Genomic DNA, 27,459 nt, shown 5'->3' with positions numbered 1-27,459 from the left:
TGGAGGCACCCATCCTGACACCTCTTTGTGTATTCAAATTTCCTCTGCTAGGACACTGGGAAGACCGGATAAAGGCCTACCCAAACAGCCTCATTCTAACGTAAGCCCCTCTTTTGAGGCTTTATCTCCAAACACAGTCACATTCTGAGGTACTGGGAATTAGCTCTTTAAGATATATATTTGTAAGGACACATTTCAGCCCACAACAACAACCAAACATGAGCCTCCCGATATAATGACGTGATCAAAAGTAGTCAGTGCTATCTACACTCTTTAAAAAAAAATAAGAAGCAGAACCAAATCAAGTAAGCACCTAAATCTAAGAACTATTTTACTTACTAAAGAATAAGGGAACATGTTAAATGACACCATAAGGACACAATTGGTCACATACAGAATGTGGAAAATTCTACAAATAACTTGGGTTTTCAACAAACAAATGAATTCTTAAGAGGGAAGACAAACTCAAGAGGTATAAGATAATCAGTTAGGGATGCCTGGGTGGCTCAGTGGTTTAGCACCTGCCTTTGGCCCAGACTCCAAATCCTGGGGTCTCGGGATTGAGTCCCACATTGGCTCCCTTCATGGAGCCTACTTCTCTCTCTGCCTGAGTCTCTGCCTTTCTCTCTCTCCCCATGTCTCTCATGAATAAATAAACAAAATCTTTAAAAAAAAAAACAGATATCAATCAAATGCAATATGTAACTGATGTTTGAATTTTGATTCAAAGAAATCAACTCCAAAAAAATGTTTTTCAGACAAATGAAGAAAATTACACATTAGGTATTGGATGTTATTTAAAAAATGGTTAACTTTGTGGACATGATAATAAAATGCTGTTGTTACATTTTTTAAAGGTACTCAGGCTAGACATAAATATTTTAACTTTGGCTATTCACAGGAAAACTATATAATGTAAAAACAAATTACACAATGTAGAAAATAGAAGAATGGAAGAATAATACCTATTGAAGCTGCCTGATAGATACATGAGGATTCACTATGCCATTCCTCTACTTTTGTGTATGTTTGAAATTTTTCATAAATTAAAAAAAAAATCTAAGAGCATTTTTAGATGAGACTCCTCCATGTTCTGCTCACAGATGAGGTCAATGTAGACTTGACTATAATCTCTCTGTGTCAGTGGAACATGATGTTGGTTTTTTTTTTTTTTTTTTTTTTTTTTTCTGAGCCATTATACTGAGAATGTTCTGGCTTTCCTGGGAAGTTTCTACTGCTGATTCCCTGCCCTCATGTGTCCCCAACTGGGGTTCTGGATGACTACGAGTATTGAAACCCACGCTCCTAGGACAAAACAAAACAAACAACAAGCCCCCATGTCAGTGAGCCTAGGTGTCCTCACCCTAACAGCAAGGACAGTTTCTCTCATGTGCCCACTTTCCAAGCTCTTTGCACCCTTGTTCTTTTTGGCTCCTCCGCTTTCTTTTACTTTGCTACAATTTCATCTATGAATCTACACGACACATAATCGAACATTTCCAGACAACTTCTAGGTTTTCAGGTTATCATAACTGGAAGCCTCTTCTTCTGTTAACTATTCCAAGGAAAACTTCTTATTCCTGTTATCTGGCAATGTCACTCAGAGTTATAGTCGTGATTCTTAGAATTTGCTCTGAAAACTTCAAAATTCTGAAAGGAAGGGGAGGGAAAAGGATTAAGGTGGATTGAGGACAAAAGCTCCCTTGCCAGTTCTTTCAAAAAGGTAAAATGGAGGGGCGCCTGGGTGGCTCAGTCAGTTAAGTGTCTGGCTCTTCATTTCTGCTCATACCATTATTTCAAGGTCCTGGGATCGAGCCCAGCACTGGGTTCTGTGCTCAGTGAGGAGTCTGCTTGTCCTTCTCCCTCTCCTTCTGCCCCTCCCCTACTAGCACATGCTCTTTTCTCTCTCAAATCTTAAAAAAAAAAAAAAGGTAGAATGGAACAGAATCTCTCTAACAGAGCAAGGAAGAACTGTGGGGAAAGGAAGACATTTCATCCCATATATTCTATAAACAGTAAGTTAATATGTGGCCTCAAAAACTCTAGGCCAGAAATGATGGTTCTAGTCACCAAAATTTTATGAAAATCGGAAACATTTTATTCTCTACATGGAAGGAAGAGTCTGTTGAAAAGGCAAAACAAATCATTACTCTCCTGTTTCTTTCAGAGGCTTCCTAGTGTTTTGCTGATCCAGCTGCTGCCCACACTCTGCCCTAATCTGCTCGACAGGCCTGCAGTCTGGCCTCTTCAGATCCTCCACTGCACTGGCTCCCTCATCCTATTCCTATTGCTGGATCCCTGGAAAGTTTACCTCCAGCCTCTAGGGAGCACCTCCACATCCTTCAAGTCTCAGTCTTAAACACCCCTTTCTGAAGGGGTAGAGATAATAAAATATTATTTTCCATCAAAGACCTTTCCAGTTCTCCTTCAGAACATTCATCACACTTCTAATTACTTGTTCCATGTCTGTTTTCCCTGCTGAGTTGCAAGCTCCTTGACGGTTCTGTAGTGCTGACACCATGTTGGGGACCAGTCAGTTGACTAAATGAGTGAATACGCAAGTAAGCAAAGGCAAGACCAAAATCAATCAATCAATCAATCAATCAGTCACTTCCTTCCCTTGTTTAAAGTCAAGGCACAATTTACTGGCATCACCAGGCAACTCTGGCCAACACACCAAAGGAAGCTGGTCTCAGCCTCATAAAGCTGCTATGGAGATTGACTTTTTTAGAGGCTCCATCTTAGAACATAGTCTGAGCTTCATGATATCATATGTGGTTTGATGACTAGGTGTTACTGGATGTATTCAAATTATTTATAACCTCTCTGGAGCAATCCACCAGAAAGTTGTATTTTTTCTCTTTTCAATTAGCAAAGGCTCAGAAAGAGATAGGCTCTGGATATTCTTAAAGCAAAATCTCTGCATATACAACATGAAGTCAAAGAGTTGGTATTATTTTAAATACTAGCTAGTATTTTTGAGTATGGTACTTATTAAATTGCATTAGCTCCTTTAATCATCAGGACACTCCTGTGCAGTAAGAACTATTCATTTCATTTTATAGATAAGGGAGGTGAGGCCTAGAGAACTTAAGTAACTTCCTCAGCTATTCTCACCGCTTTGTGAGGACAAAGTTCTTATTTTCTTGAGTCTTAAGATGTATAGGGATGAGAGGAGTGAAGTGGATTGAAGTCCTCACAGACAGTTCAAAGTTGGGATGGGGCAAAGGTTTCTCTGTTAAGCCATTTACTGGGACGGTGGAGGCAGAAACTTCACTGGCTGCCCACTCCTGCTCCCCCTCCCCACTGGCATCTTACATGACTACAGTTAAGAAATGCAGAAGGGGAGGCATGGAAACAGTAACTAGTTAGAAGCGTCAAGGTCTACTTTCAGTCTTGATCAGCTTTTGGGCAGCATCAGAAGTATTCTCCTTTGACCATCCACACAATGAAACAGGGTCCAATAAGTCAACAGAGTCTACAAAAACTGCACACACTCCTAGCTTACCAGATGGATGTTAGTACCTTTTCGCTTTTAACATTTGCATTGACCTTGTGTACTTCACATCATGACACACCTAAGTGACTATCACTTATTATCCAGTTTACCACTGCCTGGCAAGCAAATGCTTGTCTACATAGAACTACATGCTTGTCTACCTGGACAGTCCTTTGGCATGCACCTTTCTGAAATTCAGCGATGCTTTTAACCAAGAAGATGTGGCTTATGACAATCCCAAATCGCCAAGCTGCACTAGTTGTTTTTTCTGGCTTCCCCTTCACTGGCACCCTTAGAGGCTACTGAAGAACATATGGTTTAGCTTGCCTTCTTTAAATGTTTCCGCACCTGTGATGCACTAATTTATCCTACATTCTGTGCAGTTACTCGTGATTCAGTGTCTTGAACAGCCATAATTTCACAACGAAATGTTTAATGGTGATTAGTAAATTGTCTAACGAAACTAATTCAGTTTATGAAATTTCTTTTGAGAATACCAGTACTTAAGAAAGCAGCAGCAGCACTTTTTCTCCTCGTACAAAACCTTGGGAGGTATTCCAAGATATCAGCTTGACAAAAGAAGAGAAGAGCTTAATATTTCATTATTACTGGAACCCTTGAAGCATAGAGAGAGAACTCTGGATACAAAACAGTATTCGTGCACCTACTACCTAGTAAGCCTTTGAAATTAATGTTACATCACAATCCCTCTTAATAATAAACCTTCCTTTGTTCCACAGTTTCAGAGGTTTCATTTTAGGTTGCTTTATTTCTTTTTCTTCTTATATAGTGCGATCACAAGAAGACCTGACTAGACTTGCTGTGAAACAAAGTAAAAAAATGACCATGGTCACTCCTCTGCCCACCTACTCAGATCTACGGTGCCAGAGCTTGCTAATACACACAGCATTCATTCTGGTTTCCCCATCTCTAGCAGGTGTTCACAAACTGGATCCCTGTTCTCTATTCTGCTCCTCGGAGGGGGCATCAAGTACTACCCTTTATCCATTTCCCTGGGAGAGAAAGTGACAGGACCCATGAAAACAGGTACAAATGCACCTGCTGCCATATAGTATCAGCAGGGTTGTGTTTCAGATCTCCCAATGCTGTGCACCCATCACAAACTGCCTACATTTTGCTGATGCACTTGCTGAAATGTGCGTGGAGCACAGAAAGTGAACGAACACCCAGGAGTTTCAGAGCAGTATCTGAGAAGTTGAGACGGATGTCTTCCCAGTTTGCTAGTTGGTAGAGGACCTACCTACCTGAGGGAATTGACTGAAACACAGTGTATTCCTCAGGCAGTCAGTATCAACAGGCAAGGTCAGGATCAACTGCACAGAGTGAAGGTGCTAATGTAGAGAAATTCTTCTTAGCAGAGGACAGCCTGCTTTTTAAGGTCACTTCCTCCTGGCTTTTGTGTTTTATGGGGTTTTTGTTTATGTTGTGTTTTCATTTTTATTCTATGTCTTCATAGGAACTCGATGAAAAATGAGAAAACTACATTGGAGGCAGCTATTCAGATGCCACTTTTGAACTGGGAAACTTTTGTACAACTTGTTAAAAGACTAATAATTTTATGGATGTTCCAGTGTTAAACTACATGGCATGTTTACTTCTTCACTTATAACCTTCCTTATCTGGAAATAATTTATATCAGTAAGGTAAAAAGCTGCAAAACCTAGGAGAACACTATTTCTAGAAGAGGAAATCCAAATGTCTAGCAACCATATGAAAAGTGTTCCATTTCACCAGAAATTGAGAAAATTAAAATTAAAATAAATACCATTTCATGACCATTACACGGGGGAAAGTTTAAACATCTGACAATACCACACGTAAAAACAATACAGAGAAACATCAGGAATCTCTTAAACTGCTATGTGTTAGTACAACTAGGCACAACTATTTTGGAAAGCAATTTGGCAAAATCTGGTAAGAGAGAATGTGCATCTACTGATTTATAGTTTTACATATAGGTTTTTATGTACATAAAAAAAATATATATATATATATGGGAACACTCATTTCAGCAACACTTTGCAACAGTAGCAAAACACTAGAAACAACCAAGTGGTCATCAATAAATTTGACAAATAAGTGTTTGTTCTTTGATACCATTTAACACTGCATAGCAATAAAAGCAAAAGAAAGGTACATTTATCTAGAAAAAAATTCCAAATTATGTTAAACAAGGAAAAAAGCTGTGGAAATATGCCCATTTTAGAATGACACACACATAGCATAGTAAAAGTTACAAAAGAATTGTTAAGGTATGTGCAACAATGTTATATTTGTTTACAGATACATGCTTAGGTAAGCCTAAATTTAAAAATAAGGATGGAAATAAAAGACACCAAGTCTAGGATAATGGTAGCCCATAAAAAGGAATCTGAAGGGGCTTAAATCTTATCTTTAAAAAAAAATCAGACAAAATAGTGAAATATTAATTTTTCTAAGTAATGAGAATATGAGTGTTCATTGCATTGTTCTCTATATTGGTTATTTGAACTGTTCTATGATTTTTCTAAACTTCAAATTTTTTATTAATAACATGGAAACCACATATCTTGCATTCTGTATCATAAGCATTTCTCAAGGTGAAATATCTAAAATATTTATTTTGCTTTCAAAAGTACATAAATCAACCTTAGAATTGCATTTGAGCCTTAATTATAGTGCTAATAATGCAAAACCACAGCCTTTGGGTCAAAGTGATTACCTTTGCTAGGGCTTCTTATATATTGTGTATCTGAAATATATGAATACTTTTTAAAAGAACCAATGCTCAAAAAAATACACAAATAAAAGAACAGATGCTCAAGCCTTATCCTAAACCTGCTTTAATCAGAATCATTGTCTTGAGAACCAGATCCACTAAGACTGAAAAGTCACTGACCTATCGAAATGCCACCAAGAGAACAGTGAGCAACTTTGGTTGATTCAGATAAATCACGTCACTGAAATGGTAAAGGGACAGTTTTGCCAATGACCATGCAGATAATTTTACATCCCTACCTATACGCTGTAAGGGTAAAACACAAAATATGATCAGATAAACAAATAATTGAGAAGGCATTCATAATAATACCATACCAGCTAACATCACAGGGAAAAAAAGAGGAGAGTGGTTCAAATGAAATGCATCATTCATAAAGTGTTCTTGCATCTTAGTAACTAAATCAGACTAGGAAAAAAAAAAAAAAACCCACAAAACCACAGGACATCAGAGGACTGCAAGAGAGTATTTATTTCCCCACTCCTTCCCTGTCTGATCACAGAGAGGCCAGAGCTGTAGCTGGACAGCCTTTTCCACATAGCTCCCTTCTTTGTGTTTTAGGAATGGTTCCCTTCTCTTAGCCCTTCAGAAGAGCTCCCCAACATTGCTAGTCCTGGGATGCTTCACCATCCATCGTTGGTTGATTTTAATCCAGGCACACTTTTAAGTTAAACTCTTCTCCATTACCCCCTTCGAGACTGCAATCCATTTTCTACTAGAACACTAAGCAATTTTTAATTATGAAGCCTGAAGAAATTTTACCTGAGCATCTGATTAATAAATTTATTTTGTAGATATAATGTTATAAGCTGATACATCCTGCTAACATCAGATCTTCTAGTTGCTGTATATGATTCAGGAAAAAATATATATCTAAGATATGACTTGTGCCTTTGAGGAAAAGTCTAGGCAGAGAACAAGTTCAAGGACAAAGTAAATCAAACAATAAAAAATACAGAAAGTAACCAACAAATCTACATGGTAAACTAAAAACAAGGGCAGCCCAGGTGGCTCAGCGGTTTAGGGCCGCCTTTGGCCCAGGGCGTGATCCTGGAGACGCGGGATCAAGTCTCACTTCGGGCTCCCTGCGTGAAGCCTGCTTCTCCCTCTGCCTGTGTGTCTGCCTCTCTCTCGCTCTGTGTCTCTCATGAATAAATAAATAAAATCTTATAAAATCTTATAAAATCTTATAAAATAAAATAAAATAAAATAAAATAAAATAAAATAAAATAAAAACAAGAACCAGGTAGTCAGGGAAAACTTTGTGGAAAACAGCAGCATTACAGGTAAGTCTTAAAGGAGAGAGAGGATTTTGAGAGCATTAGTCAAGTAAGAGTAGAGAAAAATGGTAAGTATTTTCCTTTGAGTAAGGAAGACAAAATACTGAGTTGGAAAGTATATGGTTGTTTGGTGATCAAACAGTATAATGCCTGACTAGAAGAAAACTTTATTTAGGACTATACAGCTTGGCTGGTTTTAAGTCAGACAAGTGTAGTTCTATAAATATTTATTATATAATTTATATATTCTCTAAAATACAAGTATAGTTTTTTCCTTAAAACCAAAAATTCGAGGAGAATATGGTCAGAAAAGTACACTTCCATTTTAATTTCTATCTCTATTAAATAAACTTTAAGTAAACAGTCCTCAATTTACTCCTTGTATTATTGGCACACATATCTATCCTATTCATGAAAATCTGCCTACACTGGTGTCCATACTTCAATTCTGGCCCCTTGGATAAATTTTTTTTAATAGGCTTCTGAATAGGTCAAGCGATTCTCATTCAGAATAAATCTCATGCTTATCTCAGCAGTTTTATGAAGGATGTTTTGAAGCTGCTTTAAAAATGTGTGCTAATGATCTCCTGATTGTTTTCTGAAGTTTTCCAGCTATCAAACCATCAGTGAACTAATCAGATAAAGTGATTACAGAATTCTATTATTAATATAACCATCTCTAATATTTCTGCTTGCTACAGAGAAACCTATCAGGATAAGGATATGCAATGGATTTAATTTCCTTAGCTAGCTTTTCTAAGAGATTTGCCATTCATTTCCTTAGATTGCTTCAAAATCTAAGAAAGCAATAAAACACCTTGTTAATTAAGTGGTTGCTATTTACAGATTACCAAGAATACTTAGCTTTCATCAATATGATTCTTCAGGTTTTATCATATACTAGGGCGAAAATAAGGTATTTTTTAAAAAGATTTATTTGAAAGAGAAGGTGCATGTGCTGGAGTGTAGGGGAAGGAGCAGAGACAGAGAATCTCAAGCAGACTCTGTGCTGGGCGGGGTCTGGGGGGGACAAGATGGGGCCCCATCTCATGGCCCTTGAGGTCATGACCTGAGCCAAAACCAAGAGTCGTATGCTTAACTGACTGAGCCACTCAGGTGCCCCAAAACAAGATATTTTAATATGGATATTTTTATGTCTCCATTTTATTGTGGACTACTATAAACTGTTAGAGTACGATATGAATCATTAGTTTTAAAATATTTTACAAACCCGCAAATGTACACACAGAAATAAATATATCTGTGTACAAATATACACACAGATAGAGAACTTTAGCCTTGTGCCCTGCAGAGTAGTCACTCTGGGAAGGATGCAAAGTCATTCTAACGATGTTGCCATTATTTAAAACTATTTCTAAATCACCCTTTGGAAATTACTTTCATAGCCTTTCACATAATCTTTTAAACAGCCTTAATAGTGGTAAAATCTTGAAGGTAGAAAAAATGAGTTTCACAATCATGCAGAAATCATTTTGTTAAGCTGAGCAATAAAATACAAATTCAAGCTGAGTTATATAGTTTTTTTTATTAAAAGAATACCAGCAAAAGCCAGTATTTATAAAAGCGATCCTAAAAGCATGTTTTTGTTACTTGTAAATTCACTACAAATTTCAAAAGATTCAAAGTAAGTGTGACTAGCAGCAGTGATGATTTGGAATGACCACTGTATTAAAAAATAACTAACAGCATGTTCGGGGTGTGGGGGCGGGGGGCTGGCAGGACAGGGTTTCATGACTCTGTAGTCACACTTTGCAGTAACAGGGCATCTTTACTTAACAGTTAACAGTATTTAATTCAATGATTCTCCAAATATCCCTTATAAGAGAAAGGCCAGATTATCACTTTTTCAGGTGGCTGAATGAAGATAAGAGTAAGGAAGGAATTGTGTCTACTTCATGAGTCGATAATTGAGCCTAGGCATGTTGTGCCCTAACATTTGTGCTATGTATTTAGCAAAATTTAAATGAAATGTTTTAGCTTTATGCTGCTTGATAAAAAGGCATTAAACGGGGTAGATGTGTCATAAAATATTACAGACATCTATAAAATGATCATTAATTCATTGCATACTTGCCAGAAAGGCTTCTTAGTTGATGTATGACAGATGCTTATTAAAGAGGCTGGTGTCTACCTTAAAATACACTCAAAAATGTCCTACTGGAGTCTACTTTATCAAAAAAAAAAAAAAAAAAAAAGAATGCTTGTTTTTTTTTAATACCTGATTTTTAAAGATTTTATTTATTTATTCATGAGAGACCCAGAGAGATACAAAGACACAGGCAGAGAGAGAAGCAGGCTCCCTGCGGGGAGCCCAACACAGGACTCCATCCCAAGATCCGGGGATCACGGCCACAGCCAAAGGCAGATGCTCAATCACTGAGCCATCCAGGTGCCCCTAAATACCTGATTTTAGAAGAAAAAAAACCTTCACTTTGAAAAACTAAATATATAAGTAAAAGAGAGAAAGAAAAATGGGCAGTAAAATCTGTCAACAAACTTAAGAGCAAATCCTAGTGAAACTGGTGAGCTGTTGATGGTTCTGGTGAGTTAATTAAGTACAACAACCTCAATGCACATGATTACAAGTTAAATTTCACTGAAATTATTAAAATGGCGATTCTCCTAAATGTTTGATTCTTCTGTTTGAGTAAAGAAAACTTGCTGCTCAATATTCCAGAACACCTATGAGTCCACTTCTCCCAATCAACTTATTTATTAAATAAACATTGAGGGCCTCCACTGGTATCATATTTATATAGACTATTCAAGATCTGACAAGCAAATTTAGGCCTTAGGACTACTCTCCTGATCCTATTCGACAACTGAAACTTTAACAGCACTCCAGCTGGTCTTAAGGGTTAACTTGCTTCAAGTTAGCACACTCCTTGCTTGCTGATGTAAGGCCCTTGAGCTTTAACAGAACTTGCTCGTTTTGAGATCTGCAGACTGCTGGCCTCGGGGAGTAAGAGACTAGAACTTTCCCAGGCCACAGAGGCCAGCAAGTACGCTTGAAGCCATCTTGACTTTCTCATTCGTCCAGCAATCTTTCAGAAAAAAAAAATTTTTTTTTCATTTTTAAGGTCACATGAAAGACTTTACTGACTTCCCTTTGTGCATCTGTCAATGTTGCCCTCCACTGCAGAAAGAAGAGAGTACTCTTGTACAAACACCCTGGGTACCAAGGAACCACATCTTCTTGCACAGCCTCCAAGTACCAAGATAACTCTGTGGCTGGTATTACCGGGTCTGGATGTAATCAAGAAATGTCACAGGCCACTGTACTCCCTTCACTGATTAAAAACCCCTTTTAAAATCTCTGGGCCAGGCAGCAGCCTGAGAATTGGCCTTTTCCCCCAGGTGGCTGGTCTCCTGAATAAAGCTCATATTCCTTTCCAAACAAAAGTCCTCTCTCGACTGTTGGTCTCTCCAGCCACAGGCAGCTGTGCTTGGGTTTCCACAACAAGATGGTTCTGGTCTTTTCAGTATCACTTTTTAGGGGTGCTAGTCCAGGAGTCTAAAAGGATCCGACTCTTTTTAATGAGGGGTGTTAGTACCTAATGACTTACAAAGACATAAAGAGTATCTGACGGGCACTTGTAAGCCCCACATTTTGGATGAGCCTGAGTGAGAATAACTCTCAACCAGACAAGTGCTAATCACAGCCTCCACAAGGGCTGACTGCTTAGGTGTGATAAAATCATGTTTCCGCGTGGGTGCCTCAGCTGTCTGGTCTATAAAATGGGGTAATAGGAACCTAACCACACAACTCTCCTTTGAAGTTCACTAATGAACGCCGTCTGGGATGGCCTCAAACTATCAGATGCTGCCAAAGTATTGAGTACTGCCTGGAAGAGGACACGCCGATGCGGCCACGTTCATGCTAAACAGGGCTTGGTGTCCCGCCCCCCCCCCCCCCCCCCCGCCTCCCCAAAGCACCCTCCTAACCTCTAACCTCGGCCTACCCGGGTCTGACGCCCCGGATTCAAGGCGGCAACGGAAGCAGCTGAAAGGCCAATACCTACTGGACCAGACAAAAGACAGCGGCTCTGTGCAGGGCCAACGGGCCACGGAAGGGGGTGTGTGCCCCCACCAGCCCCCGGGGACGGGGCTCAGCTCCTCCTCCCCTGGAGGGCACCCGACCACCCCGGCGCCGCCTCCCGCTCCCTGCCCTCCCGGGCCCTGCTCCTCCCCAGCCTGGCCCCGAGCCTCGCGGCCCTGGCTCCCCTTCCAGGCCCGGTGTAATTCCACCCGGCGGCTCTCGGGTCGCGCCCCGGGGACTCCGGCCACGGCTGCAAGTGCCAAAGGGAGGCCGCGGCCGCCACGTCGCCTGGGACGCGGGGAGGGGGTGGCGCAGCCCCGGCCCAGCCCCGGCCCAGCTCAGTCCAGCTCCGGCTCCGGCCCAATCCCGGGCCCAGCTCTGGCCCAACCCAGCTCAGCCCAGCCCAGCCCCAGCCCTGGCCTGGCCCAGCCCTGCTCAGCTCAGCTCAGCTCAGCTCTGGCCAGCTCCGGCCCGGCCCAGCTCCAGCACAGTCCAGCACAGCTTCAACTCCAGCACAGCGTAGCGCAGCCCAGCCCTGGCCCGGCCCAGCCCTGGCCCAGCCCAGCCCCGGCCCAGCCCCGGCCCGGCCCAGCCCCGGCCCGGCCCTGGCCCAGCCCAGCTCCAGCCCAGCTCCAGCTCCAGCTTCAGCCCCAGCACAGCCCCAGCACAGCCTCAGCTCAGCCCCAGCCCAGCTCCAGCCCAGCTCCAGCTCCAGCCCAGCTCCGGCACCAGCCCCAGCCCAGTCCCAGCACAGCGTCAGCTCAGCCCCAGCTCAGCCCCGGCCCAGTCCCGGCCCAGCTCCAGCTCCAGCTCCAGCTTCAGCCCTAGCTCAGCCCCGGCCCAGCTCCAGCTCCAGCCCAGGTCCAGCTTCAGCCCCGGCTCAGCCCCGGCCCAGCCCCGGCCCAGCCCCGACCCAGCCCCAGCACCCCCAGCACAGCCCAGGGGCAGCCCCAGCCCAGCCCAGCCCCCGCCCAGCCCAGTCCCAGCACAGCACGGCCCAGCCCCGGCCCAGCCCCAGCCCAGCACATCCAGCCCCAGCCCCAGCCCAGGCCCCGGCCCCGGCCCAGCCCCGGGCCCGGGCCCCAGCCCCAGCCCGCCCGGCGCTCCTGCAGCCCCAGCCCTGCGAGCAGCAGCGCGGCCGCGGGCCCACGGGCGGGGAGGCGCGCCCGGCCGCGCAGGGAGCCTCCGGCCCTTACCTGCGTGTGCGTCCGCGGCCCGCGCCCCCTCCCGGCTCCGGGCTGCGGGCTGCGGGCTGCGGGCTGCGGGCTCGGGGCTCTCGGGACTCGCGGCGCCGCGCTGCCGGTCCGGGGAGCCGGGGAGCGACAGGAGGCAAGCCCCGCGGCAGGCGCTCGGGCCCCGCCAGGTCCCGCTCCCGCCGCGCGCGCCCCGCCCGCTCACCTCCGTGGGTTCCGCCCCGGCCGCGCGTGGGCGACGCCCCGCCCCGGGCCGCCCCGAGCAGCGCCCAGCGCCCAGCGCCCGCCCCGGGCCGCCCCGAGCAGCGCCCCGGGGCCACCTGCCGGGGCCGCGCCCAGGGCGCCCGGGCCTCTCCGCGCCGCCGGCCTGAGCCGCTGAGCCCACTCCCGGCCACACCTGGCAGGTGAGCTGACGGCCCGAGGCGAGTCAAAAGTGCTTAATCGGGGAGGGGAGGGGGCCCCTTGGGGAAAATCTTGACCTGTCACCAGGGCATGAAAGCAAGGAAAAGAGATGATCCAAAGACTATACATACGCTCAGAAACTTGAAAAGTTAAGTTGTACTAGTTGGCTGGAGGAAGGGGAAGGAAGCTCTAAGCGGAGAACCTCTGAAGACTGTATGGCCGTTCTGCGAGTTGGAAATCTCCATTTGCTTCCAAATAAGCTGAAGTGGCTTATTTGGATTCTTGTCCAAGACCGGGGTTGCATGTGATGATTTCCCGCCGGAGAAGCCAAGGCAGTCGATAACAAAACCAGAGACGTCAAAGAAAGAACAGAAGAAGAAGAAGAAGAAAAAGAAAAAAAAAAAAAAAAAAAAAGAAGACTACGAGACCAATATACCTTCTGAATATTAATACAAAAATCCACCATAAAAAGCTGGCAATCTAAATCCAACGTAGAAGAAACATTTTACAACATGACCAAGAGGGATTTATCTGAGGAATGCAAGTTGGTTTAGTCAAGAACTACTCTTAGAATAAAAGGTAAAGGCCACAGGATCATCTCAGTAAATCAAGAAGAAGCACTCGATAAAATTTAACACGTTTTCATGATAAAACATTCAATCAAGGGAACATCCTCAACCGGATAAAAGACATCCATAAAAAGCCCAAGACTAAGATCATACTTAAGGGTGAAAAAATGAATACTTTCCCCTAAAGTCAAGAATAAGACAAGAACGTCCTCTCTCTCTACTTCTTTTCAACTTTGTACTGCAGGTTTTAGCTAGGACAATTAGGCCGGAAAGGTCAAATACCTTAATAGTGAATACAACAAATAGAAGACAAAGAATCACTGAGGAAAACCAAGAGCCTAGTCCTCAGAACTGAAGGGCAATAGGACACCAGGTTTCAGCTCAATGGACAAAAATGATCTATACCAAGATGCCTTACTGTGAAATTTCAAAGCCTATGAGTCAGAGAAAAGATTTTAATAAATTCCAGGGAGGAAAAATATAGGTCATTTATGAAGATTCAGAAATTAAAATGGCATTGGACTTTTGGACAGAAACACAAAAGACCATTTCTGAGGGAAAATGATTTCCAACCTAGAAAATAACACGAAGTTAAAAACAGGTATTTCAGATATGCAAAATTTTAAATAGTTTTTTCATGCATCTTTTCTCAGAAAACAATTGGAGAATGTGCTCTGTCACAACCAAGGGATGATGTGAGGGTTTGCTAGAAGAGAGAAATGAAATGTGCACTCATGCCAACCGTGGGAGGCACAGTGGCCCTCAAAAGATGTCCACATCCTAATCCCTGGAACCTGTAAATATGTTACATTACATAGCAAAAAGGACTGTAATTAGATGTTACGAACATTAAATTAAAGGATGTAATTAGAGTTACGAACTCAAATAGGAAGATCATCCTGGATTATCCAGGTAGGCCCAATCTAATCACACAATTCTTTAGAAGCAGAAAACCTTCTCCAGCTGAAGTCAGAAAGATGAGACAAAATGGAATGTCATAGAGATTTAAGGCCAGAGATACTGTAGCGTTATTAGGAGGTTTCAATGATTTTATGTATGTAAAGTCCTTAAAGTGATATCTGACTCATAGTAAGGACTCAACAAATACCAGCTGTTATGGCTAGTATTATTGACAACCTTTAAGAAAACAGTTTCTGTATAATAGTACTTTAGTTAGGACTTGTTTTGGTCATGAAATGACAAACCCGGTTCAAGCTGACCCAAGGAAAATATTCAGTAGTTCATAGGAATAAGTCCATTATGGTTTTACGCATATTTGGATCTAAGTGCTCAAATGTTGCCATCAGCAGGATATCTCAATCTTCTGGCATTATTTTTTCTGTGTTGGCTTTATTTTTAGGGAAGATCAGCCTATGCAGTGGCAGATTTGGCCTCCAGTAGCGCCAGGCTGAAATTCAAGCTGTTTAGAAATTGCGATGCAAAAAGAATACCTCTTTCCCAAGAGTTGTGGCAACGTTTTAGAACTGAGGCACAGCTTACAGACTTGGATTGCATGCCCGTTCTCATCAATCACTATGACTAGATGGAGAGAACTAATAAGTTGGCTGAGTGTTGTTTTTCTCACCCATAACACTCATGTATGAGTGTATTGAGATGTGGGTGTTGGGTGGAATTAGCCTCCTTAGTTAGACCAAAAAGGATGAAAGTGGAAGGGGCATATCCCCCCCAAAGGAATATTGGGGACTTTTATCAGAATATGGAAGTGGATATTTAGGCAGGCAAAAATAAAGAAAATGTCTATTTTAAGTGGTGTGTAGTTAACTGAGCACAGAATAAAAGATCACTGGACATCAAAGCAAGAGTCAGGCTGAAGCTTGAATGATGGTAGAAATCTGAATGTAAGTTTTGAGACTGTCTTCAAAATGTTCATCATCTTAGGAAGAAAAACAAAACCGGTCCAATGGTATGATGTACACAAGGCTCAGGCTTGGCCAAAGCACAAAGATCGAAGGAATAGATGTTTCAGATTGGACAGGGATGTAACAAGGCCAAAAAGACATTGGCAGAGTAATCTCTACATATCTGAATGTTCCTCAGTAGAAATATTATACAACTAATGCTGAATTTATTGAGCAAAGCAATGCTCCTAGAGATTTATGGGTAACAGGAATGGAGATGAGAAAAGCTCTCAGGAAAAGGTAGTTGTGTGTTTTTACTTTTACTCTCTACCTTTGTGATGTGTAAGACTATGGACATACTACAGATTGAACTGACATCAAATGAAATCTGAAAAAGTGGAATAGGTCTGATTTTGTATTTACAAAAAATCAATACACACTAATTTGCATTTTATTACTGATGGAATGAAATGTGACTCTGTTCAAAACATTTCGTGACACTAGATCAGAGACTTAGTTATTATATCCAATTATAACTATACGTAATATAGTTATAGATACTAATTAAAATATGCAATATGTATTTATCATAAATATAGGTTGAATAAATTATTATTAAAGTTACAACAATTGTTTTTACCAGGCATGTTCATTTCCTAATCTTTAAAACACTAATAGGAAAAGCCTTCTTTCTAAGAAAAGCATGATATTGTGAAAATATCAAAGAAGACTTGAGATTTGTGATTTATTAGCTATATAATCTTGTGCAAGACACATAACTTACTTATCAAACTGACTTATCTTAAATCATGTCTTAGTCCTGTTGTGATTATCAAATGCGAACAGCATGTGATGGTGTCTTGTTAACAACAAAATCATTTAAATAGGTCATTTTTTATTAGGAACATTTTACAATTTAGGTAGCTATTACAATAATCTTTAGGTAGACTTAACATTAATCCCTAGCCTACTCATAAAGAATATACATTTTCAAACTAACTCTTCATTTAAGTAGTTCTTTCCAGATTATTGAGGTAACTTCCCAAAGTTTGCTGCCCCACACCTGAGCTGGGTTTTCTAAGTTAATAATTCAAAGCAATTTTTCAATCAATAGGTTTATCAGAATCAGTACACCTAATTCATTTATTGAAATGGACTATTACTAGTTTCAAAGAAGTTACAAGTCCCTTCCATCTTCAAATGTTATAAGATCCATTCCAAATGTTAGTTGTTAGGCTTCAGAATGTATTCATTTTTAAAGATTCATTCATTTATTTTAAGGAAAGAGAGAGAGTGAGAGAGAGAGCCCATGTGCAGAGGGGCATAATGAGAGGGAGAGAGAGAATTTCCACCAGACTCCCTACTGATCATGGAGCCTGATGTGGGACTCCATCCCAGGACCCTGAGATCATGACCTGAATTGACGTCAAGAGTGGAAAGCTCAACCCAGTGAGCCACCCAGGTACCCCTGATTTCAGGATTTAAATGAAATTGGCAGGATGCCTGGGTAGCTCAGCGGTTTCGCGCCTGCCTTCGGCCCAGAGTGTGATCCTAAAGATACAGGATCGAGTCCCACATCAGGCTCCCTGCATGGAGCCTGCTTCTCCCTCTTCCTTTGCCTCTGCCTCTCTGTGTCTCTCATGAATAAATAAATAAAATCTTTAAAAAAAAATAAACGAAATTGGCTTGCGGAAGCAATTGTTACTCGTCAGGGAGTAAGAAAGAGGAAGAAAGAGAAGAAGAAAAAAAAGGTGTTGCCTTGCCAAAATAATTCAAGCAAATATAACCATTTAAATAGCATGACAGTTTTTATTCTAGCTCACTCTAGCAACAGTGAGTCTGAATGTATCAGACTTTCCCTGCAAAAGATTCAACTTGCAATGTGTCCTAATATTTAAGTTTATGGTCTTGGGATAAACTGAGGATATGAAATTCACAAATTTACCAAAATGGCATCATATATGCTGGTGCGTATGATTTCATATAGCTCTGTGTTCCCATAAATTGCAAATTTGTGAATCTTTCATCAAAGGACAAAAGTGGCATCCGCTCTGAATATTAATAGGCTAATAGTTTCATTTGCAGACTTACTGTAAGTAAAGATGCCCATGTCAGTGATTCTTAAAAAAAAAAAAAAAAAAAAAGATCATGGATAGAGACTTGCTCTGAGAGTATTACCTAGAGATCGAAGTTCTAGACACAGTGCCTTCATGAAACTGGGCCATTTAATTAGCTATTTCACAGTTTTATCCTTTGAAATAATGCACCATGCAAGAGAATGAATGCCACTGTGATGCAAGAGCTAAGCCTGGCTCGTTCACTGTCTGTGCTGCTTCTGGCCAAACCACTTAATCTGCCTGAACCTCAGTTTCCTTATCTATAAAATAACAGAATCCTAGAATTGTAGGACTGGAAGGCACTCTGAATACTAAGGATAGTTTAGCCCTGCCTTCTCCAGTCAGGGTCATGAGGCGGAAATTACTTCTGTGGGGTTTATCCATATGCAGCGAGTGGCATTAGCTATGGCACAAACCCCTCCTTGGCCTTAGCTTCAGCCTTAGTCTTCCGAGGGCCCAAAAAGCCAAATGCTGACTAGAGTGTCATTTGTGTAACACAGACATCATCTTTATGTTAAAAACCAATTACATTACTGTTTTGCTATGTTACTATATCCAAAATTTAATGGAAAAAAATCCTCTGAAGTGATTTTGTGAAGCAATGAGTACATGAAAGAGAAAACAAAACAAAAGTTAATAGAGTTGCCCCCAGGAAGCATTTTATTCAGTCAGGGAATGAGGCTTCCATGTTTGGGAATGTCAGCATAAGCGCATCCAAGAATCTTTGGGTCCAGAGCATTAACAGGGCACAGGTTAGGAGACTTAAGAATGGATAACTTTGGTTGCTTATTGTCAGAGAAAAAGGAAAGATTAATGACATAATGGCAGTATCTGGTACTGACAGCGCTAGCTGAAACATGTCTGGCATCTTTACCAATCTCGAGCACTCAGAATCACAAATGTGTACTGTAATGAGCACCTAGCAGCTGAGAACTAAGCCATGATGATTTTAATACTAAACTTTTAAAGTTATTAATATAATTTGAAACCAACATTGCAGGAATATTTTTAAATACTTTTTAAGCTTTATTCTGTTACTCAAGAAGTCATTCTATGATGGTGATTTTGAGGTTTGGCCTTGACTTTGGCCAAATATTGATATGTTTATATCAGTTCAGCTGTTCAACCAGAATGTATATCTGGTGCACTGCAATGGGAAATTTAGTTAAATTTTCCATTCAATTCAGCCATTGCTTCCATTATATCCTGGATGAAAGCCATTCAGTTCTGTTAGGCTCTTCCAATGATGAGCAATCTACTTGTGAACAAAACAAAACTGTCCTTATCTTTTTAGTAGATAGTTCTAATGAATCAAATATTCTTTATCATCTGACATCCTCTTGTATGAGTTCTAGCAATCTTGGGGAGGAGGCTTTTGGGTTTTCTATGTAGAGTATCATGTCATCGGCGAAGAGGGAGAGTTTGACTTCTTCTTTGCCAATTTGAATGCCTTTAATGTCTTTTTGTTGTCTGATTGCTGAGGCTAGGACTTCCAGTACTATGTTGAACAGCAGTGGTGAGAGTGGACATCCCTGTCTTGTTCCTGATCTTAGGGGAAAGGCTCCCAGTGCTTCCCCATTGAGAATGATATTTGCTGTGGGCTTTTCATAGATGGCTTTTAAGATGTCGAGGAATGTTCCCTCTATCCCTACACTCTGAAGAGTTTTGATCAGGAATGGATGCTGTATTTTGTCAAATGCTTTCTCTGCATCCAATGAGAGGATCATATGGTTCTTGGTTTTTCTCTTGCTAATATGATGAATCACATTGATTGTTTTACGACTGTTGAACCAGCCTTGTGTCCCGGGGATAAATCCTACTTGGTCATGGTGAATAATTTTCTTAATGTACTTTTGGATCCGATTGGCTAGTATCTTGTTGAGAATTTTTGCATCCATGTTCATCAGGGATATTGGTCTGTAATTCTCCCTTTTGGTGAGGTCTTTGTCTGGTTTTGGAATTAAACCAAAATTTAATGATGCTGGTGATGCTGGCCTCATAGAACGAATTTGGAAGTACTCCATCTCTTTCTATCTTTCCAAACAGCTTTAGGAGAATAGGTATGGTTTCTTCTTTAAACGTTTGATAAAATTCCCCTGGGAAGCCATCTGGCCCTGGACTCTTGTGTCTTGGGAGGTTTTTGATGACTGCTTCAATTTCCTCCCTGGTTATTGGCCTGTTCAGGTTTTCTATTTCTTTCTGTTCCAGTTTTGGTAATTTGTGGCTTTCCAGGAATGCGTCCATTTCTTCTAGATTGCCTAATTTATTGGCATATAGCTGTTCATAATATGTTTTTAAAATCGTTTGTATTTCCTTGGTGTTGGTAGTGATCTCTCCTTTCTCATTCATGATTTTATTAATTTGAGTCTTCTCTCTCTTCTTTTTAATAAGGCTGGCTAATGGTTTATCTATCTTATTAATTCTTTCAAAGAACCAACACCTGGTTCTGTTAATCTGTTCCACAGTTCTTCTGGTCTCAATTTCGTTGAGTTCTGCTCGAATTTTAATTAACTCTTTTCTTCTGCTGGGTGTAGGATCTATCTGCTGTTTTTTCTCTAGCTCCTTTATGTGTAAGGTTAGCTTTTGTATTTGAGTTCTTTCCAGTTTTTGAATGGATGCTTGTATTGCGATGTATTTCCCCCTTAGGACTGCTTTTGCTGCATCCCAAAGATTTTGAATGGTTGTATCTTCATTCTCATTAGTTTCCATGAATCTCTTTAATTCTTTCTTAATTTCCTGGTTGACCCTTTCATCTTTTAGCAGGATGGTCCTTAACCTCCACGTGTTTGAGGTCCTTCCAAACTCCTTGTTGTGATTTAGTTCTAATTTCAAGGCATTATGGTCTGAGAATATGCAGGGGACGATCCCAATCTTTTGGTATCAGTTCAGACCCGATTTGTGACCCAGTATGTGGTCTATTCTGGAGAAAGTTCCATGTGCACTTGAGAAGAATGTGTATTCAGTTGAGTTTGGATATAAAGTTCTGTAGATATCTGTGAAATCCATCTGGTCCAGTGTATCATTTAAAGCTCTTGTTTCTTTGGAGATGTTGTGCTTAGAAGACCTATCAAGGGTAGAAAGAGCTAGATTGAAGTCACCAAGTATAAGTGTATTATTATCTAAGTATTTCTTACTTTGGTTATTAATTCGGGGCATATATATTGAGGATTGTTAAGTCCTCTTGTTGGATAGATCCTCTAAGTATGATATAGTGTCCCTCTTCATCTCTCACTACAGTCTTCGGGGTAAATTTTAGTTTATCAGATATAAGGATGGCTACCCCTGCTTTCTTTTGAGGACCATTTGAATGGTAAATGGTTCTCCAACCTTTTATTTTCAGGCTGTAGGTGTCCTTCTGTCTAAAATGAGTCTCTTGTAGACAGCAAATAGATGGGTCCTGTTTTTTTATCCAGTATGAAACCCTGTGCCTTTTGATGGGGTCATTAAGCCCATTCACATTCAGAGTTACTATTGACAGATATGAGTTTAGGGTCATCATGATATCTATTCAGTCCTTGTTTTTGTGGAATGTTCCACTGAACTTCTTCTTAAAGGGGAATTTTAAGAGTCCCCCTTAAAATTTCTTGCAGAGCTGGTTTGGAGGTCACATATTCCTTCAGTTCCTGCCTGTCTTGGAAGCTCTTTATCTCTCCTTCCATTTTGAATGAGAGCCTTGCTGGATAAAGTATTCTTGGTTGCATGTTCTTCTCATTTAGGACCCTGAATATATCCTGCCAGCCCTTTCTGGCCTTCCAGGTCTCTGTGGAGAGGTCTGCTGTTACCCTAATACTCCTCCCCATAAAAGTCAGGGATTTCTTGTCTCTTGCTGCTTTAAGGATCTTCTCTTTATCTTTGGAATTTGCAAGCTTCACTATTAAATGTCGAGGTGTTGAACGGTTTTTATTGATTTTAGGGGGGGGAATCTCTCTATTTCCTGGATCTGAATGCCTGTTTCCCTTCCCAGATTAAGAAAGTTTTCAGCTATGATTTGTTCAAATACATATTCTGGCCCTCTGTCCCTTTTGGCACCCTCGGGAACCCCAATTAAACGTAGGTTTTTCTTCCTCAGGCTCTCGTTAATTTCCCTTAATCTATCTTCATGGTCTTTTGTCTGTCTCTTTTTTCCTCAGTTTCCCTCTTTGCCATCAACTTGTCTTCTATGTCACTCACCCGTTCTTCCACCTCGTTAACCCTCATCGTTAGGACTTCTAGTTTGGATTGCATCTCATTCAATTGATTTTTAATTTCTGCCTGATTGGATCTAAATTCTGCAGTCATGAAGTCTCTTGAGTCCTTTATGCTTTTTTCTAGAGTCACCAGTAGCTGTATAATAGTGCTTCTGAATTGGCTTTCTGACATTGAATTGTAATCCAGATTTTGTAACTCTGTGGGAGAGAGGACTGTTTCTTTCTTTTGAGATGAGGTTTTCCTTCTAGTCATTTTGCTCAGTGCAGAGTGGCCAAAAACAAGTTGTATTGGGAAAAGGAGAAAAAGAGAGAGAGAGAAGGAAAGAAAAGAGAAAAAGAAAAAAGAAAAAAGGAAGAAAAAAAGGAAAAAAGAGAAAGAAAAAGAAAGAAAGGAAAAAAGGGTGGGGGAAGCAATCAGAAATCAAAAAGAAAAAAAAAAAAAAAAACCACGGGGGAGTGGGGGAGTATCTTCTGATTCTGTGTACTTTAAGTCCCTTGACTTGCCCTGGACCTTGTCCGTCTAGCTGGTCTTCTGGGGGAGGGGCCTGTTGTGCTGATTTTCAGGTGTTAGCAGTTGGGGGAGCTGCTGTGCCCCTGCCTGGTGCAGGGCTCAGTGGGGGTTGTTTACCCCGTGAGGCCGCAGGAGGAACAGCCCCAGTGGCGGGGCAGCTCTGGAGCCCTGGATTCAGCCCCCGCAGGAACTGCGGAGCTCTCCGTCTGCAGGGCCTGGAGGCTCCGGGGCGGGGCCGCTGATCCGCTCAGCTTGGGGCAGGAGCGTCCTCGCTGTCCTGGGCCCTCCCGGCCTCTGCCTGTCCCGGGGGGAGGCCGGATCCTGGGCTCTGTCTCGGCGCCCTGTGCTCCCGGTCTGCGCTGTTGGATTCGCGCTCCCGCCCCGCAGCCCCCTCCGCGGAGCCGCCCCCGAGCCCCTCCGAGCTGCTCCGGGACCCGCCGTGCGCGCTGCAGCCCTTAGGGAGCTCGGCGCACTCTCCCCGGGGCGCAGGTGTCTGTTAGTGTCCCCGGGAGCCCGAGGGCATCCCCGCCCTCCTGGGTCCTGCTCCACCTCCCTGCGAGCCCCTTTCCGCCCGGGAAGGTCGGTGCAGCTCCTGCTCCTCCGGGTCGGGGCTCTCCTGTCCTGGGGACACTCGCCCCGGCCTCAGCCCGGCTCCTCGCGGGGCCCCTCCCCCTTGGAGGCCTTTTGTTTCTTTATCCCCGCCCCCCCCCCCCCCCCCCCCCCCGTCTTCCTACCTTGATAGACGCTCGAACTCTTCTCACTGTAGCATTCCAGGTGTTCTCTCTTTAAACCTCAGGCCGAATGCGTAGATTTTCAGGATGATTTGAAGGTTATCTAGGTAATTCGGTGGGGACAGGTGACTTGGGGACCCTACTCTTCCACCGTCTTGCCCCTCCCTCCCCTGACATCCTCTTAATACCATTTGCTCTACTGCCTTTAATTCTATCTGTTGCTGGAACATAGTAACAGCGTGTCTGTTTCAAAGGGTTAACCTTTAAAAACTCAAGGCAATCCATTGCTTTTTCATTTTTAGGCTAAGTGTGATCAGGCCCTTCAGCTACTTATGGCACATGCAGGCTGGACACTTCATTATCCTAGTGCTCTCCTCTAATATTTGATGCCCTTCTTAAAAATGTTGAGCCCAGAATTTAGAGCATTCATTCACTTCAGAGATTTTTTTTTTTTAATTGAGAATCTCTCCTGTGTATACCTATAGCGAGAAGAAATAGCAAGCCAACCAAACAGATAAAATGTCCTTCCCCTGGGGAGCTTCCAATCTCACAAGGAACAACAACATATAAGTAAGTAAAACCTACTAGTATGTCAGAAAGTAAGATGCCCTATGGAGAAAAATAAAGCAGGGAAGGCAAACAAAACGTTCTGGCGGGGGGGGGGGGGTTACAGGTCATACACCTCCCTTGAAGTATCTTGTTTCCAAGTAGCTGCTTCCTGTAGGGACCTTGACTGATGCAGGGATAACTGAGCAGATGTGAAAGAGATAAAGGTGAGCCATGTGCCTACACGAGGGCACACATACTCCAGGAACAGCCAGTACAAAGGCCCGTTACTACACACGTAGCCTGGGCGTGCAGAGTACAGAGACCCTCTTATCTTCCTTTACCACTGCGGTATATGCCCATCAGTGTAGTCAAAGGTCGTAGCCATACTCTTTCTTAATAACTCATGTTTGTTGTAAACTCAAATTCAATCTTTTAAGACTTTAGAACAGAACACAGGGTTATACATTTATAACTATCAACTTTTATCCTTTTTTTTCATTCACTGTATATTTAATAGGCACCTACTGTGTTAAATATCATGCTACTTACTGGGAATCCAATGGTCAATACAATGAAGAATGGTTTCTTCTCCTCTGGGAGTTTTAGCCAAATGTAGGAAACAAATAGTCACAGAAATAAAAATCAAATTATTATGCTGAGTGCTATGTAAGGAAGGTACAAGGTAGTATGAGAGACTGTACCTGGAGAATTTGGCTAAGTGTGGTGCTCATGGCAGCTTCTCTGAGAAAATGATAAATAAGATAAATGTGGCGGGGGGGGGGGGCGTGGGGAGGGGCGTGGGCAATTTGGTGAAATGGGAAATTTAAAACATTCCAGAAGAAGGAAAGAGTGTGTAAAGGCTCTGGGGATGAACCATGAATTGTTATTTCAAGAAACTGGAAAGAAGCCCTTAAGGCTGATACAGAGCCAAAGAATAAAAGTGCAAGGTATAACGAGGCTATCAAAATGAAAAACAACTAGATCATGCACGGCTTCTTCACTGGCTATGGTCAAAGTTTTGTTCTTTATTTTCAAAGCAGTGAGAATCCACTGAGGAGTTCAAGCAGCTGTGTGAATGGTCAGGTAATGTGTTTTGAAAATGCCAGTTTGGTGACAGTGTGCAGAATAAATTGGAGGGAATTAAGAATAGACTCAAGAAAACCAGTTAGGGGTCTACTGTAGTATCCCTGAGTAGAGATGTTGGGATTATGGAAGAAATAGAGTGACTTTCCTCTTTGAAAGATCTTGAGGTGAAATTGTCACAAAAGAGAGAGTTGGTGCCTATGGCAGTGCACTCTATTTCTGGTTTGCATACTTGGCTCATTGGTAGTAGCATTCAAATTAAATGTAGAATCCTTTAAGAGAAACATGTTTTAGAAAGAAAGATCATGAATTTGGTTCTATGAAACCCTGAGATTTCCCATAAAGATATCAAAGAAGAGAAGTCAAGAAGACAGATGGAAGTGTGGATCTAGAGCTCAAAAGACAGGTCTCCATTTAATGAGCAAACTATATAGCTTCTCATCATCACATTGTTTTGTTCTAGGACACGTATCTCCCAAAGTTCCAAAAATTGTGATGCTATTCTAGGGGTTTTATTTCTGAGCCCTCTGAAATTTGGTAATGTGCTTTCCATGTATTTCTCCAATTTGGTGCCTATTAAACCAGACAGTGCTAAATCCTCATCAAGAGCTCAGTTTAGAAACCTTGGATCCTAAGTGGATACTGACTGTAACTTGAATTAGCACTCTCCAAGCTGTGACTGTTCTCTGGGCTATTAGCATATATTTTACATTTTTGGCCGCCCCTGTGTCTTCTTATTTTCTTCCTTCTTGGTATATGTGTCTTTCCTATTTCTGCTGTGTACTTTTGATATGGTCGACTGAAAAGTTAGAATTGGGTAGCTAAAAAAGTAGAGAAAAATGAATACATTAAGGTACTGAATGCTTTGAGTGTTTACCTGAAAAATGACTAAATGAAGAATGTTACATGGTAACCATGCATGTTGAGTGCTTTTTGGTAAATCTAGGCTCTTTCTTTTATTGATTCCTTGTGTGTCTGCTCTGGTATTTAGTATAAAGTTATCAGAACGTGGCGCCATCTCTTCCATTGTCCTACATGATATTCCCAATTCCAATCCTTCACACACACAGCCGAATTCAAAGGCATTTTATGCATCTCTACATAACCCAGAGGTCAGCTGTCCACCTTCTTCTCAGTCAGCTCTTTCCTCTATTTCCACAAGAAATCAAATCTCACCAAGCATATTGCAATCTTTGCAGTTTTGTGGATCCCAGCAGGATCACACTGCACCCCACTCCCACCCAGAATACCTCTTTCAAAATCTCACTCTGCTGTCCCTTGCCAAGTCCCTGCTTCTGGCCACACCCTCACTAGACTCATCTTTGTATACTCGCATCTTACAGGTCTCTGAGCTCAGACCTCCTGGTTTCTGTGCTCTTAGCCCTTTTGTCCTCAGGAATTTCTATCTCTGCTTCTTGATGTTTCTTCTATAGAGCAATTTAGTGTTTTTCTAGTTTCTAGCTCTAACTTTTCACACCTCACAGAGCTCACCAGCAAAGAACCCTGCAGGTTCTAGGGCCCATTCTCCTAGGGTAGTGGGAGACTGTGAATTATAATGAGTATTTTTATGTGAGATACTTACAACATGTTCTCATTCCTATTATATAGAAGGAAAATAAGGCTCTTAATGTCTCAATGCCACCCCTGGGAAGAGGATAGTATTGAGAGGAACATAAGATTGGATTTGATGCAGAGGCTATTCACTAAAATACTCACAGATTAGACTGGAGGGGAACATAAGAAATCTGGGAAATTAAAGAGGGGTGGAGGGGTTGAATTATTTGGAGAGGTTGTAAGGAATTTAGACAATTTATGCCCAGAAAATGCTTCGCTACATCACAACCTATTTTATTTGAAAAGAGTTAATGAAGGGCAATCAAGTGACTAGTAAGGCTATTAATCTCCAAGTAGAGAAACAGTGTGATAAATATGCATACTATTTTTAATCTATACTCCAGGACAATTGGTTAATGGCTGAGAAAATTAATAAGGAATCCATATCCATGAGATGTTTGAAAAATCAATCAGAAGGACTAGCTTTATCAGTGACCCACACCAAAAATTTTGATAATTAGTACACGAATGTTAGAAATGATTCTTTATTCATGTTGTCAAAATGGTGTTCCCAGTATACAGACTGGCAAAACAACAACAACAACAAAACAAGAAACAAAGAAACCCCTTCACAGTTTCTCCCATGCTTGCATGAATAGGTAATAAAAATCTTCCAATCCCAGAAGACTATGCTGTTGAGAGTAGCTTAAGCCGAAACCTCTGGACTCCACTGGGTCAGGTGCATAGACACTTCTGGAGATGTATGTTATCTGAGCTTACCAGAAAGTTGACAGAATCCTATAACTAGAATATTACTGCCTCTGCCGTGGGTGAATCTTTCTTACGAAGTGCTTTAAAGGACAGAGGACAAGGATGTCAGTGAGTTTACACAATAGGTTAGTCACCTTTTTTTCTTTCTCACTTTTTTTTTTTTGTATTCTTGTAAATTACACACAACAAACCTTACCACCTGAATGATTTTTAAGTGGACAGTTCAGTGTCAGTAAATACATTCATAATAGTGTGCTACCATCATCACCATCCATTTCCAGAACTTTCTCATTTTCCCAAACTGAACCCATTGAA

The 27,459-nt window shown here is 41.8% G+C and overlaps 1 protein-coding gene and 2 long non-coding RNA genes across 8 annotated transcripts in view; 1 reads left to right on the top strand and 2 right to left on the bottom strand.

Moving 5' to 3' along the window:
* The window catches only part of RNF180 (ring finger protein 180), a 193,086-nt gene extending 180,051 nt beyond the window's left edge, over positions 1 to 13,035 (bottom strand). For 2 of the 3 annotated variants that reach the window (XM_072826619.1, XM_072826621.1), the window contains exon 1: positions 12,815 to 12,965. The gene's annotated coding sequence lies outside the window, so the exon portion shown is untranslated. Of the gene's footprint in view, positions 1 to 12,814; positions 12,966 to 13,016 lie in introns of those variants that run through there. The other variant, XM_072826620.1, reaches the window with a different exon arrangement.
* A 10,189-nt stretch (positions 13,036 to 23,224) lies between these two features.
* The window catches only part of LOC140633698 (uncharacterized), a 59,930-nt gene continuing 55,695 nt past the window's right edge, over positions 23,225 to 27,459 (top strand). For both annotated transcript variants that reach the window (XR_012031287.1, XR_012031286.1), the window contains exons 1-2: positions 23,225 to 23,294; positions 23,673 to 23,757. This is a non-coding gene — a long non-coding RNA (uncharacterized lncRNA). The remainder of the gene's footprint in view (positions 23,295 to 23,672; positions 23,758 to 27,459) is intronic.
* LOC140633699 (uncharacterized) overlaps positions 26,903 to 27,459 on the bottom strand; it is a 69,572-nt gene continuing 69,015 nt past the window's right edge. For all 3 annotated transcript variants that reach the window (XR_012031293.1, XR_012031288.1, XR_012031290.1), the window contains exon 7: positions 26,903 to 27,224. This is a non-coding gene — a long non-coding RNA (uncharacterized lncRNA). The remainder of the gene's footprint in view (positions 27,225 to 27,459) is intronic.

The sequence above is a fragment of the Canis lupus genome, chromosome 5 (assembly GCF_048164855.1).
Source record: "Canis lupus baileyi chromosome 5, mCanLup2.hap1, whole genome shotgun sequence".
Taxonomy (NCBI): Eukaryota; Metazoa; Chordata; class Mammalia; order Carnivora; family Canidae; genus Canis; species Canis lupus.
This window is presented reverse-complemented; position numbering and strand designations above follow the sequence as displayed.